The 22,135-nt window shown below is 49.2% G+C and overlaps 1 protein-coding gene across 6 annotated transcripts in view; it reads left to right on the plus strand.

The window, feature by feature from the left end:
* The first annotated feature begins 328 nt into the window (after positions 1-328).
* SGMS1 (sphingomyelin synthase 1) overlaps positions 329-22,135 on the plus strand; it is a 232,173-nt gene continuing 210,366 nt past the window's right edge. For 4 of the 6 annotated variants that reach the window (XM_074232263.1, XM_074232261.1, XM_074232262.1 and 1 more), the window contains exon 1: positions 329-422. The gene's annotated coding sequence lies outside the window, so the exon portion shown is untranslated. Of the gene's footprint in view, positions 423-859; positions 974-1,179; positions 1,405-22,135 lie in introns of those variants that run through there. The other 2 variants (XM_074232259.1, XM_074232260.1) reach the window with 2 other exon arrangements.

A 22,135-nucleotide genomic window follows, 5' to 3' on the forward strand; every position in this document is an offset into this window, starting at 1 on the left:
GAGGAGGAGGAGGAGGGGAGGAGGAGGAGGAGAAGGAGGAGGAGGAAGAGGAGGAGGAAGAGGAGGAGGAGGAGGAGGAGGAGGAGGAGGAGGAGGAGGGGAGGCAGGGACTGGAAGGAAGGTTTCCCCTCCCGCGAGCAAGAAGGGTAGGAGCTGGAGGAGGTGGAGGAGGAGGAGGAGGAGGAGGAGGAGGAGGAGGAGGAGGAGGAGGAGGAGGAAGAAGAAGAGGAGGAGGAGGAGGAGGAGGAGGAGGAGGAGGAGGTGGTGGCGGTGGAAGAAGCCGGGGACTGGAGGACGCGGAGGAGGTCGGAGCCGGGCCGGAGCCGAAACGAACCGAGCCGGAGCGCCGCCGCGGGGCCGGCGGAAGCAGGCAGCCCGGGCGGGGGGCTCGCCCCAACCAGGGGCTCTCCCTCCCCAGCGCGGTGAGTCTCGGGCTGCCGCGGGGAAGCAGTCGCTACTTTGTAGCGCTCGGGGGGACACGAGAGGATACATTGTAGCAGCTGCGGCCAGACGGCTGAGACCTGGCTGGCGGCGCGGGGGGGGGGGGGGGGCCCGGGCTTGGCCCCACGCCTCTCTAGCCGCCGATGCCGCCGAGAGCCGGCCGGGGGAGGGGGGCTGGGCTCCCCAAACTGGGGCATGGGGGTGGGGCGTCTTCCCGGCCCAGGCCGGTCCCCAGAGGGGGCCGAGGGCGGGGAGAAGGCTGAGGGAGAGTTGCTAGTGGACACCTTGGAGGAGGTGATGCGTGCCCTAAGAGCAGCTCGGGCTGGCAGCGGGCCGGCGGGGGGGGGGGCGGGCAAGAAGTGTGGAGCGTGGAGGGAGGGGGCTGGCAGACCGAGGAGGGCCAGCCAGCCCCTGGCGTGGTGCTCGCCCGCTCCCGGCTCCAGGACCCCCAAGATGGAGCCCCGAGTTCTTGGCTCCAGCCCCCGGACTGTTTGCTGTCCCCTGGAAGACAGTTTGCCTTCGTCAAGCCCGGGTAGCCTGGGCTGGGCTGGGCGGGGGGTGGGGGGAGCCCTTCTGCCCCTTCTCCTCCCCTCCACCCCCGCACCATAACAGGTGGGGAGGGAGGACGCGCCGCTTCTTTCCCCACCCCACACACCCCCCGGGCCTTGGAGGCGGATCCCGGCCGGGTTGGCTGCACAGTTCGGGGGGGGGGGCGACGGGGGCGCTACTGGGAAAAGGCCTAGCCGGACGAAGGAGGACCCCGGGGCGCTGGACTCCCGGTGCCCCCTTCTCAGCCCGGGCCCGGCCTCGGGAACCACCCCCGAAGACCTCGATCGCCACCTCGGCCTCCTGCCCCCACCTGGGGGCAGGGCTTCTCGACAAGGGCAGTGCCCGTGCCAACCCGCCCCTCGACCTCCCCACCTCCCGCAGCCCAAGATCAGGCTTGTAGGCGGCTCTGCTGAGGTGGGTTTGGGGGGTCCCCAGGGCCCGGGCCCGGGAGCTCAGAGGTGTTTCCCACCCGGCTCGGCCTGATGCTGGTTAACTCTTTCCTTGTCGCCGCCCCAGAAGCCAGTTGCCAAAGCCTGCCGAGGGTTGGGGCGAGCAGGAGGAAACCAGGGGAGGCAGCCAAGTGGGGACCAGATGTTGGCCTGCCTGCCTGCGTGCTTGCCGGAGTCTTTCCAAGGCTGGCCCCTGGGCTGGGGAGAAAGCTCTAGCTCCGAGAAGGCGGGGCACAGGGGAGTCTGCAGGGTGCTGGCCGCTCCTCCTTGAGGCCTGCCCCTGCTTGGTCCTGATGCCCGGGAAGTTGCGCCCCCCCCCCGCCTGCCCCTCTGATCGGGGCAATGGGGGTTGACTTTGTTGCTTGGGGAAGGATGGGGCTGCTTGGGGGCCCTCATGGAATGCTTTGGGTCTTCGCTGGCCTGGCAGCGGCCCCAGTCTGCCAGTGTGAGAGGGAGGGAGAAGGATTAGTTTTTCTTTTCTCCTCTTCTCCTCCTTCCTCTCTAGTTTCTGCTTTGCAAACTGGTGAGTGACTGTCCGTCATTTCAGGCAGCCCGGTTATTAGAGCCTCGGTGGGGGAAGGGCTGGGTCCCTGCTGTCTGGTCAGTCCTTGGATGGGAATGAGCCAAGGAAAGCCCAGAGATGTTGGTGATTCAGCAGGTGGCAACCTTCCAGCACTGAAACTGCCTTCCTTTGCCTACTGTGGCATGGTGTGGTGGCATGGTGCGGTGTGGTGGTGCCGCTGCTGCCGACGAGGGACTGGGGCACCCTGCTTGAGGAAAGACCACACGCAGGTTTTTCTCAACATTCCTAGGCCCCTTTCCCTGAAATCAAAGGAGTCAAGGCCAGGGTACCTACCTCCAGTTCTTTGCCTCCCCATTGTACAGAGGGGGAAACTAAGGCCAAGTGATTTTATGGGATCTAGAATTAGACCTTGAAAGGAGTTCTAGGAAATTAAGGCTCAACCAGATCATGGCTCTAGAACTGGAAAGAACCTTTGCCTCTTGCGTGTACTCAGTTGTTGGCATGCATTTTTCTTCCTTAGCAGAGACCGTGTGGTTGTGTTTCATTGTCGCCAATTCTTGGTATATTGTAAGTGGATAATAAATGCTTGGTGACTTCCTCTAGGAGGTGAGAAAATGGACACCCAGGAGACAGTGACTTGTCCTGGGACACAAAGCTAGAAAGGAGCAGTGAAGGCTTCAACCTGGTCCCCAACCATGGGGCCTTCAGTTTTCTTCCCATCTCTCCTGGGCCCCAGGGCCTTCAGAATCCTCATTGCCTTTTTCCCCAACTGGCCTCCAATGTTTCTGGGCCCATCTGCTTGGAGGAGGCAGGGCCTCCCTAGGGAAGAGAGCAAGAGAATGGACAGACTTTCCTGAAATCTAGAATCACAGCCTATCTCCACCTCTGTCTTTGCTGCTGGGCTTTTGATTTGGAACAGGTGAGGAAGGAGGCCAAAGTCCTCCATCTGTAGTCAGCATGCACATGGTCATATGCACTTCTTCTCGGTGAATTCAGGTACAGGGCTTATATCAGGAAAACTCATCATCCTGTGTCCAAATCCTGCCTTAGATAATTTCTAGCTATGTGGGTGATTTTACCCTGTTTGCCTTAGTTTCCTCATCTGTAAAATGAGCTGGAGAAAGAAATGGCAAACCACTCCAGTGTCTTTGCCAAGTAAAACCCCAAATGGGGTTATGATGGATCAGACATGACTGAATAACTATGCTATAAAATCCAGAAACAGCCATGCTCTGCCCTCAAGGAGCTTGCAGTCTTCTGGTCTGATTCACTATTCTCTATCTTTTTCTCCTAGTGAACTCTACCTTCCCTTTTATTATATTTTTTTTAAATTAAAAAATTTTTTTGGCAAGGCAATGGGATCAAGTAACTTGCCCAAGGTCACACAGCTAGGTAATTATTAAGTATGTGAAGCCTCAATCATAACCTGACATAAAGGCCAGTGCCCTATCCATTGTGCCACCTAGCTGCCCCCTTTTCCTGTTACTTTCAGTCCCACTTTTATTCACCCCACTTCCCATTCCCATCTGTAATTGTTAAGGCTTGTTGACTTCACCTTTGCGACATTTCTCCAACAGGCCCCTTCTCTCCTCTGACACTGCTCCCACTCTTGTGGAGTACAGGAGCCATCTTACACCTGTATTTTTTTTTTTTTTTTTTTTTGGCAAGGCAGTGGGTTAAGTGGCTTGCCCAAGGCCACACAGCTAGGTCATTATTAAGTGTCTGAGGCTGGATTTGAACTCAGGTACTCCTGACTCCAGGGCTGGTGCTCTATCCACTGTGGCACCTAGCCACCCCTCATACCTGTATTGTTGCAATAGTTGCTGGCTGCCTTAAGTCTCTCCCTACTTCAGTCAATACTCCATTTATCCACTCAAGTGATTTCCTTAAAGTGCTACCCTTTTATTCATTAAACTCTAGTGGCTCCCCTCTTGTCTTCAGGATCAAAAACAAACTGCCCTATTTGATAGTTCTTCAAAACTCTTTCAAATCCCTCCTTCCTTTCCAGTCTTCTGATACCTTACTGCCTGACAGGTGCTCTTTTATCCAGGGACACTAGATAAAAGACACTTGCACAAACAAGACATCCCATCTAATCTCCAACAATTTTCTTGGCTGTCCCTTAAATGCTTTTCTCCTCAATTCTACTTCAACCTCTTCAACCTCCCTGCTTTTCTTTAAGTCTGAAATCAAATTGCAGCTTTTATAGGAAGTCTTCTCCAGTCCCTCTTCATTCTGGTGCCTTCCCTCTGCTAGTACCTATTTATTTTGTCTTTAGTTGAATTTTCCATTTCTTTTATATATAGAACTTGCCTTGTTTATATTGGTTTGTTTTTTGTCTCCTCTTTAGGTTGTCACCTCACTGAGGGCAGGTCCTGGCTTTTGCCTTTTTTGGTATCTGCACATTTGGCATTGTGTCCTGTCATATAGGAGGCAATTAATAATTGTTTATCGATTGATTTGATTTGATTGAATAGTTTTAAAATTGTAGCATAAATGTTTGATTTAGTAATAATAGTAGCTAACAATCATAGTAAGCTCCAGGGCTTTACAATTATTATCTCCGTTGATCTTCATGGGAACCCAGCAGAGATAGATGCTATTATAAACCTCATGTTCTAGATGAGGAAACAGAGGCAGACAGATTAAATGACTTGCCCAGGGTCACCTACAGCAACTGTGTCCGAGGCTTTATTTGAAATCAGCTCTTCCTGACTCCAGGCCACACTCCCCACTGAACCACCTGTTTTCTATTTCCAGATAGTAACTAATGCTTCATTACTCATGGGTATTTCTGCCTCATGGTGATGGAGGACTGTCCCCAGGAAATATCACTCAAAGCCTATCCCTTTCTCAACTGTTGAAGTTCTTGTCCTCATTTTGCCCAGCATTCTCCCAGGGCTGCTCCCTGTGGAAACTCTGGGCAATATATTTATCCTCTGCCTGCCTCAGTTTCCTCATCTGAAAAATAGAGATTACAGCAGCTACCTCCTGAGTTGGTTATGAGGATCAAATGAAACCATCTTAGCTAAATGTTCATCTGGGGCCTGGCACATTCTGATTTTTTCCTTTCTTTGTCACACTTGCCCCTACTTGAAGTCTCAGCATTACCCTTTACTACCAAAAACTCAAGGATGGTGCATTTCTGGGTTCTTTACCATGTGTTACTTTTTTCTTTTAGCCAAAGTGGGTGGGGAGGTACCTTAGGGTCTTAAAAGTACCCCGCCATCCCTTGTGTTCCGGGTAACACACTTAATCCCTCCCACCCTTGTTTTTCCTTATCTTTAAGATGGGTTACCTCACAGGACAGCTAGGTGATGAATCACATAGAGCACTGGCCTCCATTCATCTTCAGATCTGACTTTAAGACACTCATGGGGGCGGCTAGGTGGCACAGCGGATAAAGCACCGGCCCTGGAGTCAGGAGTACTTGGGTTCAAATCTGGTCTCAGGCACTTAATAATTACCTAGCTGTGTAAAAACCTTAAAAAAAAGGACACTCATGGGATGTGACTCTTGGGAAGTCATTAACCTGTCTGCCTCAACTTCCTCATCTCTAACATGGGGATATACTGGAGAAGAAAATGACAAACCACTTCCAGTATCTTTGCAAGAAAATCCCCACGGGTGTCATGAAGAGTCAGACATCACTGAACAGCATTATGGGTAACAAGGAGCCCTGTGCTTTTGGACTTCCCCCCATGATTATTCTTGTTTACATGTTCCATACCTGGTGCATAGTAGTAGTTTATTCAGTTGGGTTGGATTGGATAAATGTAGGGAGAAGCAGCTGCCTGAGAGCCTGTAGTTGCTGTTCATCTCCAGGCTTATGTGGACAAGGCTAGTCTGGTTAGACGTACAGATGGCAGGTTTGACCCGGGTAATCCTCCTTTCCTTTTTACTGAGAACCTCCCATCTTTGTCAGCGTATTATCACGTTGTCACAATGCCAACCCTTCTTCCCTTAATGGAAGAGATGTGGCAGCAAGCTGAAGGAGGGTAGGAAGAGCAGAATTTCCCCGAGATCATTTTGGGGCCACTATTGGCCTTCCTGAAGAGTTGGTTGGTCCTTAAGTAGAAAGTCCCTCTATTAATCAATGATTAATCAATTAATCAATAATATAATCAATGAACAGCCATTTCATGGGCAGGCCCTGGGGGAAACTTCTTATCTCCTCAGGGAGAGAGACTCACTCAAGCCATAGTGTTTCTGGTACCATCTCTCTAGGACTCGATGAGATACCACTGTAGACCACTTCAAAGAAGTCTCTGTGGTCTCAGACTTTAGACATTAGCAGGATGTGACTCTCGGGAAGTCATTAACCAGTCTGCCTCGGCTTCCTCATCTACAAGATGGGGACACTCCTGTATATTTGTAAGGAAATCCTCACTGGTGTCATGAAGGGTCAGATATTACTGTACAGCATTATGGGTAACCTTGGAGCAGATGCAAGGTTGCATGAATTAGAGTTAGGAGACCTGATTCAAATTCTAGTTTGATAATTTGTGACTTTGTGACCGTAGGGGCTTCTTTTTCACTGTACCTAGTTTCAGTTTCCTGGTCTGTAAAATGGGGCTAATACTCAAAATCTCTACTTCATAGAGTTGCTTATATGTATATCAGATGGATCTTAGATCCTAGAGTGCTCTAACAACAAGGACTGTGATCATTATTAATTGGGAGACCATCTTGTATGGTGGTTAGAGCTGGGCTCATGTCTAGTCTCTAACATTTACTGGCTGAGTGGTTTTGGGAAAGTCCCTTAATTTTAGCTGCGTCTGGCAAATCTCTGAGACCACCAACTGAAAGATAGAGGGAGGGCTCCCTTGGAATTCTTCATGTCGTTACAATCTCAAATCTAGTCTAATTCCAGTAATTATTAATAAAATATTTAAAAAATATTGATGTGGGTAAGAAGACAAGTTATCTCCTAAGTAAGATTTGTAATTATTGACTGACCTGGTAAATGGATGCCTAAGTTTCTGGGCATTGAGACAAAAAGGATTTAGAGATAGCTGGGTGACCTAGTGGGTAAAGCTGCAGTCTTGATGCCGAGAAGACCTGAGTTCAAATTTAGACTCTCACTGATTGTGTGACCCAGGGCAAGCTCTTTAACCTTGACTTCCTCATCTGCAAAATGGGGCTAATGCAAGTACTTGTTTCTAGAGTTGTTGTGAGGATGAAATGAGATATTTGTGGAGCCTTTAGTAAACCTTACTGCTGTCTAGGTGCTAACTACTTAGTATTATTTCTTGTCTCTTTTATTCTTTCTTCCTGTTTTCTTCTCCAGCAGCCTCCTTCCCCCTGTTCCATTCTAAAATCAAAGCATTTCGAAGACCTTAGAGATGATTTTTATTTTTTAAAGAAATTGTTTCTAGTGGAACAGGAAAGCCTGTAGTTTCATCTCATTCATGAATCTATGATACTGATGATGTACGGTTGGCTTGGGACTTTCCCCCTTTCCCCCTTTCCCCCTCCCCCCGCCCTTTTCTACATTACAGTAGTCCCATAAGGAAAGTCAGAGGATCATGACACACATACATGCACTTTCTCAGTTATTCTTTCAACAAGTAAACTCAGACAGTCCAAAGAAATGCAAAAATTTGATTCCTGCCCTCAAGGAACTTACATGCTAATGGAGACCACTTGCAAACAGCTAGGAAACCACGCAAGATTTGTACATAAGGAGTGGAAGGGAATCCAAGCTGGGAAGACACTAGGAGGAAGGACTGGGAAAGGCTTCCTTGCAGAAGGTCTGGTCTGGTATTTGTTTTCCTTGATAAAAATATAGGCTTTCTGAGAGCAGGACCTAGGTGTTTCTTTGCTATGTATCCCCAGTGCTTACCACACTTATTTGGCTCAGAATGATTATCTAGGAAATAGTTACCGAACAGCAAAGTGGCACAATGTTCTTTTGAACATTTAAGAGGTGGTACTTAAGAGAAAGACTCATCTCCCTGATGTCAAATCTGGCCTCAGACACTTATTAGCTTTCTGATAAGTCACTTAATCCTGTTTTCCTCAATTTCCTTATCTGCAAAATGAGTTGAAGGAAATGGTGAATCATTCCAGGACTTCTGCCAAGAAAACCCCAAATAGGGTTGCTAAAAATCGGACAAGACTGAAATGACTGAACAACAAACATTCATTGGTTGATTCCCCTCCATCTCTTACATCCAGAGCTGAATTTGAACTTGGATCTTCTTGTTTCTGAACCTAATGCTCTGTGTACTCTGGGACACCAGTCTGACTTCCCCACTATTCACTTAACTCCCATTATGACCCTGGGTGGTACTGGTTCTCTGGTGCTGTCATTTCTTCCTCTGCCAAATGAGTGGCTTGGGCTAACTGTCCTCTGAGAGACCTTTGGGCTCTAGAACCTGGGAATCTGGGACAGCAGACTGGATCAGTAGAAGGTCAGGGAAGCTTTAGATAGAAGAGTGGACCCCAGGGCCTAAGGTCATCCCAGCTGGGCCCAAGGGTGTCCAAGGGCAAAGCTGAGCAAACTTTCAGCAGCAGTGGGAACATTAAGAATGGGGGAGGGGCATGGGTCAGGCCTTAGCTAAAGTGTTTGCTATGATTCTGAGGATTTTTTTTACCAAGGCAAAAGGTTTGTTTGGGGGTTGCAGATTAGCCATTCTCCTTGTCCCCCACAAACTTAAAAGCTCTGTATTCATGGACTTTTCCAAAACAATCCCATGAGACAAGTACTACCAGTAGCATGAGCTCCATTTGAGAGATGGGGAAACTGAGGCTCTCAGAGAGATTTCTAGAATCAGGGCTCAGATTCAGTTCTTCTGAGACCAAGAGTTGGGCGGCAGGGGACAGTAAATGGAGGGAGGGGGGAGGGATGGAGGAGAGGCTGGAGTCTGGAATCTGGGGTTCCCCCACCCCCCCACCCTTCACGACCCTACTTCAACTCAGCAAGGATTTGTGAAGTACCCACTTTGAAAGTAAACACCTACCCCCCTTCCCCCTCTGCACATAGTAAGAGGCTGACCAACTGATGAGGCATCTCCTGCTAGGCCCTGATTTATAGAGGAAAAAGAGGCTGTCTCTGCCTCCAAGAAGCTATTGTATCTGTGTACAAAATGTACCCAGATAAGAAGACAAAGAAAGCACAGAGCATTTTTGGGGAGGAGGAGAGGGAGTAGAAAGTAAGAACCATCTTGTAGGATTCCAAGGGGGAAGGGAAAGAGGGAGAGAACCGAGTGATGTCCCACTTCCTTGAGTTCCCTAACCCGATAAAGTGACTGATCCAGATTGAAAGGAAAAAAAAATCCTTCTAAGTGTTGTGGGGTTGTCTCTAGAAGGGGTCCAAGTTGTTGGACTTCCTGGTGGACAGGGGCTTGGACTGGGCCTCATAGGGGGATGGGTGGAGAGGGAGGGTGTCATATATCTGATTGGTGGAAACTGGAGTGGCCAACGGGACTTGACATTTGTTCCTGGAGGGTTTCAGGGTCCATAATTTAACTTTAAGCCCCTGGGTCACTATATTGGATGGTTGTGGTCATCAACCTAAATCTTCAGAGGACTTTCATTGCCTCCTTAAGTAAGGGGACAAGACAGGACTTTGGGTTACCACCAGAAGCTTGAGTGTGACTCTTGCCCTTCATAGCTTTATAAAGGCTCCCTACCCCCTTTTCAATTCTCTGAAAGGGATGGAGACTCTGTGACCCAAAGCCTAGGGAATTCATTGGCAGGTGGGGCTGAAAGGAGATAACCTAGGATGGCAGACCTCTTGGGACACAATGGGGTCACCAACCCTTGAGTTTGTCCCTTCAGATCAGTTTGCATCTGGATGTTTTAGTCAAGGGCCTAAAGGTTGGACAGATGTATCGTTAGTATAAGTTAGGACCTTAACATTTATTAATCAATCACCCATTGGCTACTTAGCTCTCTACCGTGATTCAGTCCAACAGAGATTTCTCTGATATATGCTGTGCATATTTTTGGTTTGGTTTTTATTTATTTATTTAGACTGTAGACATTTTAACCAGGAAAATTGAAGATAAATGCACACCTGACCTCTCAGGAATTTACTGTGTCCTGATGCCCAGACGGCCTTTGTGGCCTTTGGGTCATGGTATCATACATCTAGGTCTCAATGACCAAGTCCAGCCTCATTTTACATATTGGGAATGGAGGCCTGACACAGCTTGAAGCTACTTAGCACATCCCTCTGAGGTAGATTTCCTAACGCTCTCCACAAGTTTGCTTTGTGACTTTTCCTCCCCTCCCCCTTCAGCAGAGTGAGAGGGGCTCCTCCCCGGCGGATGGCATGCTCAGTTATTCCTGCCTCTCCCTGGGCAGCGTCTGTCGGCAGGAGAAATCCCCTGATGCCCCCACTGCTGCCGTTCCTGGTTCCTGCCTGGTGGCCTCCGTCGGTCTCCGATGCAGATGCTTTAAATACCTTATAAGCTGGTGAAAGAAGAACATTCACGTGGCCTTGGGTATGTAGGGCAGCAGAGAAGTAATCTCTGGCAGCAGGGCCTGGAGCGGAGTTAGGGTGCTCAGGGGCCTTTCTGGCCTTGACTGGTGATAGAGTAAGAAGAAAGGGTGATGTCACCCAAGGTACTTGGCAGCTTGATCCAGGAGACCAGGGAGAAGTCAGGCCGCTTCTGTGAAGGCATTATTCCCAGAGGTAGTAGGAGGCCCACTACGCCTAGAGTTGGGAGGGCCTGAGTTCAGATGTGACCTTGAACACTTACTAGCTGTGGAACTTTGAACCTCTGTCTGCCTCAGTTTCCCATCTGTAATAGTACCCATCTCTCAGGGTTGTTGTGAGGATGAAATGAGATCCTATTCACAAAGTTATATGCCCTAGGTAAGTACTATTAATTAGCATACTCGTAATTCTTGTCATTTCTCTTGCCCTCGCTCATAGTCTTCTTTTCCTCTGACCTTGTTCAGATATGGGCTTGACCTCTGGGGTTCTTTCCTACTCTGGTTTTGTGAATTTGAGCTGTGGGGGTTTTCTTAGGGGCATCAAGAGCTTCCTGCCTGTTGCCTCATAGATTCCTTCCTGGGAATATTTTGGTTCAGAGATAGGAAGGCATGGCATCCGGCCCTGGAGTCTGGCCCAGGGTTCCCAGCATGTCGGGCTGGAAGGGACCTCGGGGATGATCAGCCTAACTCCCATCCCCAGAAGAGATAATCTCATCTGGCAAGGTCATTTGTGGGAGAAAATTTACTGGGTTAATTTGTCTGGATAAACTGAGGGCTGGCTTCTTTCTTGGACTTTTTATAAAATGGTTGTTTGGAATTCCAGATGGGTTATTACATGGAACCAAAGTTATGAACATTTTTATGGGCTTTGGGTGGCAATCTAAGTCCTGTTTAATAGTGTACTTGAGAAGCCATCACCATCAAAGACACATATGATGAGAAAAGATAACTCATTTATTCTCTTTTGGCTTCCCCTTCTTCACGTGGAAAGGGAAAGGATTAGAGCAGCTGGCCTCTGAGATGCTAGATTCTGGGGTTGGTCATGAAATTGGAACAAGGGGTAACGTGGCCAGGAAGGGTGGTGAGAACCCAACAACCCCTCAGTAACTGGGTCTTCCAGCCATGCCCACTTCCAATCAGCATCACCATTGCCATTAGAAAAGGTGGCCTCTAAGTTCTGGGGACTGCTGGCTATCAACTTCCAAAAGTTGTTTCCCTTTTCCCCCCTTAGAGGACAGGGCCTCTCTCTGATTTTTGTATCCTCATGTAGTTTTCATTCTTGCAATCCAAAACATCTTGATCCAGGCCGTGGGCTGGGCTCTAGGCTTACCAAGACAAAAGGAAAGATAGTTGTGTCCTCCAGGAGTCTCTTCTCCTGGGGCCACAGTGAATGTCCATATGTGGTAACTTGAGGTGAATGGCACCAACAGCTTTAGCATCAGGCAAGGCTACCCAGAAGCACTGGCACTGGAGCTGGGCCTCAGAGTTGAGGAAGGAGGGTATTCCATGCTAGGGGGCAATCTGTGGAGAAATGGGAGGCAGTATGGTGAAATTCAAAAAATGCAAGTCATGACCTTTTTCTGGAATGCCAAACTGGGGAATTCTATACTAGAGGCAAAAGGGAACAAATGAAGGTTCTTGAGGAAATGAGTGCAGGCAGATCTGGGCTTCATTTAGGAAATTATTTTGGTAGTTGTTTGAAGCATGGATTGGAAAGAGGAGAGATGAGGCTGGGAGACCTTTATGAGGGGTTGTTGCAGTAGTCCAGGAAAAAGTATGAGGGTTGACATTAGGGTGGTGGCCACGGGAATAGGGAGAAGGGAATGTATGTGAAAAATTCCTTCTTGGATTTGGGACCTGAGGGAAAGGGAAGACTTGTTTTTTTTTTTTTTTTTTTTTTTTTTTTTACAAGGCAATGGGGTTAAGTGTGTCCAAGGCCACACAGCTAGGTCATTATTAGGTGTCTGAGGTCAGATTTGAACTCAGGTCCTCCTGACTCCAGGGCTGGTGCTCTATCCATTGCGCCACCTGGCCACCCCAAAAGGGAGGACATGGGAAGCTGTAAGCCTTGGAAGAGACCTTGGTTCAAATTCTACTTCTGGACTCACCTGTCTGACCTGGGACAAGTCATTTCATCTCTTCTGGCTTTAGTTTCTTCATTTGTGAGTTGAAGGTCTTGGAACATCAGATCTTTGGGATTCTTTTTAGCTCTTGGTCTGATCTGAAGATGTCCCCAAGGTGAGAAAGCTTGGTTATGGGAGGGATGATGGTGCTGGTGGTAGCAGTGGCCCACAGAGCCAGGTGGATGGTTCTTGGGTGGAGAGTTGATGGTTGGATCTGATGATGACGCCTATGGGGCTTGGTGTGGCCCTGAGCCGCATCGAATGCAGAGGCTAATGGGCTTGGTATCTGGCAGTTAGAGGAAGTGCCCACATCGATGAAATCATGGCTCTCTCGAAGTATTTATAGGATTTTTAACTATTTATAGCAGAAGCATTTTACTTTTGGAACAAAAAATAGTAGAAAGCAATACTGGTGGATTATTAATAATGGAGCAACGTCCAGAAATAACATTCTCTGAAGACATTTTTCATTTCTCTTTCATGCTGGCTCCTGAGAAAAGTCTGGGAGGATGAAAACTGGGGGTTGCTGAGGAGGGGGGATCCAAGCCCTGCTGAATTCTGCCCCTCTGTATCTTTTATCTCAATCCAAACTACTTGGGAAGCTGGGGTTAGAGGCTTGAGAACTGGGAGAGCCTTTAGACACCTTCTAGTTCAGTTTCTTTCTTTTACAGATGAGGAAACTGAGGCCTGGGGAGGAAAAGGCACCCCAGGGAGGTCAGAGGACCATACCTGGAAGGGAATCTAGGGGCCATCTCAGATAGCCTGCTCATCTGATAGATAAAGAGAAGAAGCTTCTCCTCTCCTTGGAGTGGAGGCTCCTTGAGCAGAGGTGAGACTCCCAGGAAAACTGAATGAAGCCTTACGGATGAATTGAAGCCCAAGGAGATAAGGTGACTTGCCCAGGGTCACTCACAATGCCAGTGACTAAGGCAGGTCTTGCCCCTGGCCCCCATTGCTCATGGGGCCCAGGCTCAAATCCCAGGGTTCTCCAAAATGGACTTGGAGAAACAGGGTATTTCAGAGGGAAGGCTGGGTAGGGAGGAGATTTTGTGTCGTTACCAGGTTAGTGAAGCGGCTTAGGAAAGAGAGGTCAGATGAGTCCTAATTTCTCAGAGTATAAGCTGTGTGACCTTGGGCAAGTCACTTCATCTGTCTGTCTCAGTCTGTCTCCTCATCTGTAAAGTGAAGGAAATAGCCAAGACTCTTCAGTATCTCTGCCAGGAATGCCCCCGATGAAGTCAAGGAGAGCCAGACGTGACTGAAACGACCGAACAAAACAACAGCTTGTTGTGCCAGGACAGTCAGAACTGAAAAGCAACTTACCTGGACTTGGTCTCTGTAGATTCTAGCTGAGTTGAGTGGGGAGGCAGGATTTGAACTCAGGCCCTTTGATTCCAAAGCCTCCTTTATGGGGTCTCTGTGGCCTCCTGTCTCTGAAGTGTCCCAGTCAATTTATGAACTTGGGGGGCAGGGGCCACTTGTATTTCCTTTACTTGTTCCTCTGGGTCTCCCTCCCAGGGTCCTGCAAGCAAGAACTGCTCAAGACCTGTGGATGTTGTGGATGGAACTCTAAGTTCAGGCTTGTCGTGGGCAACCCCTCCCATCACTTCACCTTTGTCTGCCTCAGTTTCTTCAATTGTCAAAGGGAAATAATAGGAGCATGTAGCTAACTCCCAGGTGGTCTTCCTTGTGTCACCTGTCACTCAGAGCTTGGCCTACAGTAGGTGCCTACTAAGTGCTCGTTCCCTCATTCACCCTCCCCCGCCCCCCTCCCTGGAGACAAAACCTGGATTTGAGTCCTGGGGGAAGCTGAGGAAGTCACTCATCCCTCATGAGCCTCAGTTTCTTCATCTGTAAAGGGGGGAGAATTCCTGAGGTGCCCACACCACAAGTTCACCGTGTTGTTCAGAGGCCCGTGAGGCTCTTACTGTTCCGTGCTCATGCTTCGCTAGGGCACTCCGGCCTCACCTCTGAGAGTCTTCCCTTCTAAAGGGCAGACGAGCCTTCCCCCATTTCTGATTTTCCAAGGAATGTGAAGGCCAAGGTTAATTCTGGAGAGCACAGCGCACCAGGCTCCTGAAGGAAGAGCCTTGATTCCCATCGGGGCCGACTCCTGTCTCCTCTCCCTGCCTTTGGCCCCTTTCCAAAGCCTCCTTTGGTTCCTGCTCTCCAGGCTCAGGTTGCAGCGGCAACATGTTCAGAAGACGCGGTGCTGTCTTTTGGCCAAACATTCGTGGCTCCAATTTGCAAACTAAAGTCTATCTGGGGACTTGGGCAGTTGAGCAGGGAGATTCTGTTCTCCCAGATCCAGACCCCAGCCCCAGGCCCTAGCCTCAGTGACCAGGCCGGGCCCCAGCCCCAGCCCCAGCTCCTAGCCCTTAGGGAGGCCCAGTTCGAGTCTTAGCTCCCATCCTTTCTTCCAGGCCCAGGCCCCAGCTCTCAGGTGCCAGGTCCCAGGCTCTAGGCCTAGCCCTAGCCTTAGCTCCCATCCCCAGCTTCCAGCTCAGCTCCCAGGCCCAGGCCCCAGGCCTCAGACTCAGACTGTAGGCCCAGCCCCAGTCTCAGCTCCCATCCTCTGCTTTCAGCCCAGGCTCCAGCTCCCAGGCCCAGGCCCCAGGCTCTAGGCCCAGCCCCATTTTGCAGATGTGAGGCCAAGCTGTGTGGGGTCAGAGCTGATGGGATTTGAGAGATGATCCTGTCTGTCCTTTAGAAGAGCTTCCTCTCGCCCTGGTCCACCTGAATCAGACGCTTTGTTCCCCCCATGTGGTTTGTGACCTGTCCATCCAAGCCTGCTTGCTGGTCCCCTCAGGTGACCTGCCCCCTCCCATCTCCCCACCTTTGCCCTGGCTATTCCCAGGCTTGTCCTTCGTCCCAGAGGCCTGTCTGGACTCTCCTCCCTCCTGGCCCACCAGCTGCTGGTGCCTCCCCCTCTCAACTTACTTGTGTTTCTCTTCCATGTACTGATCTATGGATGGTTTCTCCCCGTTGGAGGGCAGGGACGGGTTTTGCTTTCTCGCAGTCTCTCCAAGGGCTTGCCATGCTGCCTGACCCATGGTGGCACTTCCCAGATCCTTGCTGATTGAGAGCTGGGTTGGAATATTGAATTGTGAGACCTCGGTCAAATCAAGTGACTTCAGATTTCTCTGAACCTCAGTATCTTCTTCTGTAAATGGATGCTTCCAGCATCAGAGGGCTGATGGAAGGGAGGCTCTTTGTAAATCTTCTACCACTTTAGAATTTAGACATTGCTATTATTGTCACGTTGTCAGGAGGAGACAAGTCTTCTGTATTATCTAGGTCCAAAAGGACCTGTAGATTCGGGGTGGGGGGGGACCCCCTGCCAGATAAGGTACAGGTGTTGGTGGCCAGATATGTGGGAGAGGGATGAGAGGTGCTGTGGGTGCCCCTTCTCGGCTCTACCAGCCTGGGATTCAAGATTATCGATGTCTGACGTCCCCAGAACTCACTGTTGAAGTGGGACCCTTCCTGCAGTTTTCCAATTCCTGAAGGGGCAGAGCGTCAAGGGAAAGGGTGTGGAGTTGGGCTGGGGGGGCAAGGAGGGATCCTGGTCCTGCTGCTGCCCCAGGGGCATGGGGGTCTTGGCCCAAGATAGAGGAAGGAGAGATATTGTTGGCTTTTAGGGGATGTGAGCAGGTTTGCCTAATATATAAGAAAGAATAAAAAAAGAATTGAGTAAATGAGTTGGCCTAAAGCATCTACTGTTAGAGGAAGTGAGCCACGGAAGCTCATGGTCTCTGCAAAGACAAGGGACAAGCTGTTTTCTTATCTCTTTTTTCCAGTTCTTAGAAGACCTGCTTCCCAGTCATTCATTCTCCATGGGCGTCTACCAATAAATGTTGTAAATATTTTGGGATTAAACAGGACCTTTCTTTTACTCTTTGACCTCCTTGGCAGCTTCTCTATAAAGTGTTTCTCCTTTTGCCTTAGCTATTTCAAGCATTTTTCATTTAGGAACCAGTAGCTCAGGAAGAGAGACTTAGCCAGAGTCACCCAGGGGCAGAGCTGGGAATCCAAGTTGGTTGGCTCTCTTCCAGTTCCAGAGGCTCTATTTATTTAGCCAATCATCAGGGGCATTTATTATACCAGGGACATTTCTCAAAAGAACCCTCCTTTGGAATAGATAACCACAGCTAGGCCACACAAGTCTACATGCTGGCCAGCTCTGAAAATGTTTGCCCCATTCTTTACCTGTGGTCTGCCACCTCTCTATGGTCCAGGCCTCACCAAGTCCTCTGAAATGAGACTTGATTGTTCCATCGATCCACTCCAGTTGTCTTGGAAGGGGATTTTTGAGGAAAGGGAAGAGAGCCCATGGGATAGCCCTTGAACATGGACACAGTGGGAGTTCAATAGCCCAGGTGTGAAGATGAGAGGGGATCTTTGGAGGCTGAGGTGGGGGGCAGGGAAGGGAGGAGCCAGGTTTGGCTTCAGGAGGAGGTGAGCGAGGTTGCTTGAAGTAGAATAAATGATGTTAGTGATGGTGGAAGAAGGAGTGAGGCAGAAGCAATACTGAACAGAATTTTGATCTGAAATGTTGGCCACAGGCTGGGGCATCAGACCAGCAAAGAAGAGGAGCCTGAATTCCACACGAAACAAAAATGACTAATATATGATTTGGGACTTGCGGTATCATGAATTTAAATGCAGGAGTGATGTTAATAAGGTGATTGATGATGTTTTGGGGATGGACCTACCCTCCATGGATGAAGCTTGCTGTTCCTTTGGATCTTAGCAGACAGTTTAGATGGACTTGTGTTCTCGTGGATCCCATGACTCTTTTTCAGGGAGCCACTCTTCAACGCTGTTTCCTATGTCTGTCCTTTGGACCTTACCAGCCACCTGAATGCTGCGCCCTCCAGATCACCAGGTCTTGACTTATGCCCTGTGGAACCCCTGACCATGGCACCTTTCCTTGCCATGATCCTTTACGGGCAATGACTCTGAAGCTGAACCCTCTTCTCTCTCTCTCTCTCTCTCTCTCTCTCTCTCTCTCTCTGTGTGTGTGTGTTTGTGTGGGGTCTCCCCCAATTAGAATGGGAACTCCTCGAAAGCAGAAACTATTGCTTACTGATTTGTGTCTCCAAAGCTCAGAATCCTATGTCTAGGACATAAGGGTTTTCCCCTTCCTTTCTGTTGATCCGTTTGCTTGACCCACACCTGTCTTCTTTCTGTCCTTCTCTCCCTTCTCCCCAGGAGCTCCACCCAACTCACTGGTGGCCTTCTGATGTTGCTGGGAGACCGGAAAAGCTCCCTGGGAGCCCCAGTCATTCTTTGCTTGGTGACGTCTAATTGCTCACTCCTGCTCATGGGGCATCGCCGCCACTAAACTGGGCCTGGGCCTGGGAGCCAGCCGGCTCTTAATAAACACATGCTGAGGGAATGGGGAGCCTCTCCAGGGGAGCGAGGCTGGTCACTGGGGGTTGGGCCAACTGTCCTCACCAGGCTGGCTTCCTACCCCACAGACCTGGCACTCACTCCCCTGAGAGTGAGGGACCTGAGGGTGGCCTCAAGTGGGAACGTTTTAAAGACTTGTTTATTTAGATGTTCACTTTTGGTGGAGATTGCCATTCTCTCATTTTTCAGAGACCTAAAAACCATCAAGGTCAGGGTTTATTTCTGGGTGACCTAGAAGCCAAAGAACCAAGAGGGCAAGAATAGCAGAAACTAAGTCCCAGAGTCAGAGCCTGGAGAAGCGGCCTGGGGCCTGGTGACAGGAAGCACCTGTATAGGCCGAGTCAGACCAACTGAATGTGACTTTGTGGCCTAAAATCCCTCTCCCTTCCCTCCCCCTCCCCCAGCAGTGACTTGTCTTTGTTCCTGAGTAAGGCAAAGAAGACTGGATTTACAGTCCAGGGACCTGGCTTTAGTTCTGGGCTCTGCTGTCTAACATCTCTGTGGAAGGGGAAGGTTTAGATTTAGAAGGAGTTTCATAGAGATTTCACAGGCTCTGGAAATTGGATGAGAACAAAATACATCTTTAATTCCAGTAAAACTGGCTTCTTTTGAATTCTCTGGATTTTATATTCGTTCCAAATCTTCTGCAATCCAACTTCTCCCCAGAACTCATCGGACTTCCTGAGGAGCCTAGAACACACAAGGTGAAAAGCCTATGTTTGGCTAGACAGGACTTTGTAGGATGAGAAAGGAAGACAAGGCCTCCTTGCCCATGGGTATCGGAGGGCAAACATTATGGTCTTTTGTGCTATTGGGTAGTGGTCGCAAAGACTGGGAAACCAGGTGATGATGATGATGATGATGATGATGTTTTTTTCTTCATTCTCAAAGAAGACTGAGACATTAAGGAGGTGAGGCCATGGCTGTGCTAAATCACCAGCCTCACTTTCTCCTCTGGTGACATCTGGGTCCAGGACCCAGATATAGATCAGGTCAACTGGAGGGGGCCCTGGATTCGAGGTGGCACTGCAGTGGATAGAGTTTTGGGCTTAGAACCAGGAAGACTCAACTTTATGAGTTCAAATGTGACCTCAGGCACTTACTAGCTGTATGACCCTGGGCAAGTCACTTCACTCTGTTCACCTCAAATTCTCATCTATAAAATGAAATGGGGAAGGACGTGGCAAACGACTCCAATATCTTTGCCAAGAAAACCCCAGACTACAATGATTATCGAAAACAAAAACTGAATCTTCAGTCTTAATATCACATCTATAATGAACAGTATAAAATATGAAAGTTTGCATTGTGTTTTGATCTCCATATTTACCCATGGCTCAAGGATACAGCCCATGTAGTTGGCAAGAGTGAGAGCCCTGTGGCTCCCACTCCTCTGTATCATACAGGCACAGGTGGACCCCAGGGCCCAGGAGAACTTAGCTCCCATGGAACAGAGAGAGCCCTTTGGTTTTAGTTTTGCTTCTCATCTAGAGATGGGAGGGTGCAGATCGTCTTGAGGTGGGCACTAAACTCTACCATTCTCTGGTCACCCCAGGTAACTAGTGTTAGCCAAGTGCCCCTGGCTTCAGTCAGTTCTCAGTATGAAAACCTCTAGAGTTAGAGGTTTGGTTTTCAGTGTTTTCTTCCCAACGTTCCACAGTAGGCTGGCTTGTTCCTTGTCTGGCAGAGATGGCTTTTTCCTTTGTGCAAAGTTGATGGCTTCCCAGGTCCAGGCTGGACTCCCCTGACCTTGGGTTGGCAGACCTAACCTCTCAGGTGTTGTTGGGTTGCCAGGGATGTGATCTCATGAATATGAAGAGTAAGCGGGCGGCCAAGATTGCTAATGGGATCTGGGACTGCCTGAAGAGAGGCCCAGCTTCCAGGAACAGAACGGAGGCGATCACCTCCCTGAATTTGGGGTGGCCCGGCCACATTCTAGGGGCTGCCCAACCCTGGGTGCCAGCTTTTGGGAGGGATGTTTGACAGCCCATAAGTATCCTGGGAAGGCAATCATGGCAGTGAAGGGCCTCGAGTCTTTGCTCATTTGGGAGTATCTATCCTGGGAGAGAGAAGACACTCAGATGCTAAGTGATCTGGGTTGGATCTAGATTGACTTGATCACCGGAGCTCCAGAGGGCAGAGGGCGGAGGTCAGGCTAAAACTTGATGTCCCAAGGAGGAAGGGCTCCCTTGGGAAGCAGTGGGGCGGTCCCTTCTCAGGATTCTGGTTCTGAGATGGGTAACACCCGGTGCCTTCTCATCCTAAGATTCTGTGATTTTGTGAATTTTGCTTCGTGGAGGAAGCTGGGAGCTAAATTTGAAAAGAACATTGGATTTCCAGTCCAAGAACCTGGATTTAGTTCTGGACTCTGCTGCCTAACATCTCTGTGTCCTTGGGGAGATCTGTGCCTCAGTTGCCTTCTTTGAAAAATCAAAGGGTTGGATTGGATCTGGGATTCTTAATCTGTGTGAATTTGGAAATTTAAACATTTTGTTGAATTGTTTGAGTCAATAGATGGAAGTCAAGGAAGAACAGAGTTCAAATCTAGCTTCTGACAAGGACCACCTGAATGACCCTGGGCAAGTCAATTCACCTTGCCTCAGTTTTCTCATCTGTAAAACAGAAGTAGATACAGCCCCTCTTTCCCAGAGTGGTTGTGAGGATTAAATGACATCATGATCACTCTTAGCATGTAGCCTGCACCTGAAATGGGTATTCCCTTCTTCCTTGTATCTCTTCATCTTTCTCTGCATTTATTTAATAAATCTAGCAACTTTGGCTGTGAGAAGGGGAGCAGGCCACAGCAAAGGTGAAGAAGCTGCATGATCTTGGATTCCTGGGGCAAGAGTGTGGCAGCTGTTGCCTATAGCCCTAAGGAGGGCACCTGCCTCTCCCCAGGAGAGAGTGGTTGCCCTCTCCCTAGAGGATGGAAAGCTGACCCCTTAGGAGGGGCGCTGTAGACAGTGTCCTAAATCAACTAGACTGGACGAGGCATGGTGCTATCACGGAGGGTGCTTCCTAAAGGCTTGTGGGCTGAGGAGGCATACCCCATGGGAGAAAAGTCTGAACCTTCCAGCAAGTGTTTAGTCTGGCTCATTACATTGTGGTTGGAGAGAGGGTAACCAGAGTGGCATGGCATCAGGGCTTTGTGCAGAGCAGTTTGGCCTTGGGGAGCCTGGGTACCTGAGGGACTTCCTCTGGGTGCTAGGCAAGGTTTTGTGTGCCAATTTAGACATACATTACTGAAGCACTGAGTACACTGAAGCACTGAGCCATTATAACCTTGGCACTAGGTCAGGGACTGATGAAATGTCCTTGAAAGCACTTTTAGGCCCTTTTATTTTTTTCCCATGTTTCAAAATAGACCTTGGCAATCAGTGACTGTGGGATCCTCCTTGTCATTGGGGGATCCTCCTTGACCAATAGTCATTGGCAATCTGTGATTGTGGGACCCCCTTACTGATCAGTCATTGGTGGAACCCTTTTCTGCCAACAGACACTGGCGATCAGTGGTTGTGAGACCCCCTAATGGGGAACCCTCCTTGGCCAACAGATCTGATGAGCTTTGAGGTCTCTTCTATCTCTCACAGTCTATTATTCTCTGACATTTCAAGTTTGTAGGACGATTAACTTCATCTAGAGATAAGGAGAGGAACTCCAGATCAAATAAAAACCAGTTTTGCTGCCCTTTTCTGCATTTCAAAGTCATTGCTGTGAGGGCCTCTTTTAGTTTGTTTAATGAATTCATTGTTTTTTGTCATTGTTCCTTTTTTAAGAGCTCTTTTTTAGCTTTCACTTATCTTTGCTACTACAAACTTGGTTAAACAAACTCTCCAAACTTTTCTGAAAAGACTTTTTAGGGATTTAGGTCTGCTCTCTCCACCTCCCTCCCTCCCACTCCCCCCTTAAAGACTGTAGACTCCCTGGTTTAAGCAGGAGCTGGAATGGGGAGTGGGTGGTCTTCCATTTCAGGACTATGGGCCTTGCTGGGACAAGGGGGAGTTAAGGAAAGGACTTCTCTGTGGGAATCCAGACTTGTTTGTTGACCACCTTCACTATGTTTTTTGTAGCTCATAATATTTGATTAATGGAGCGAGCAGTAGGATAGATTCCATTACCTCTACAGATTAAGGCAGCAGGTGGGGAATTGATTTATCTTGTTTCCTCCAAAGACTCTTCTTGCAAGG

Source organism: Macrotis lagotis, chromosome 4 (genome assembly GCF_037893015.1).
Source record: "Macrotis lagotis isolate mMagLag1 chromosome 4, bilby.v1.9.chrom.fasta, whole genome shotgun sequence".
NCBI lineage: Eukaryota > Metazoa > Chordata > Mammalia > Peramelemorphia > Peramelidae > Macrotis > Macrotis lagotis.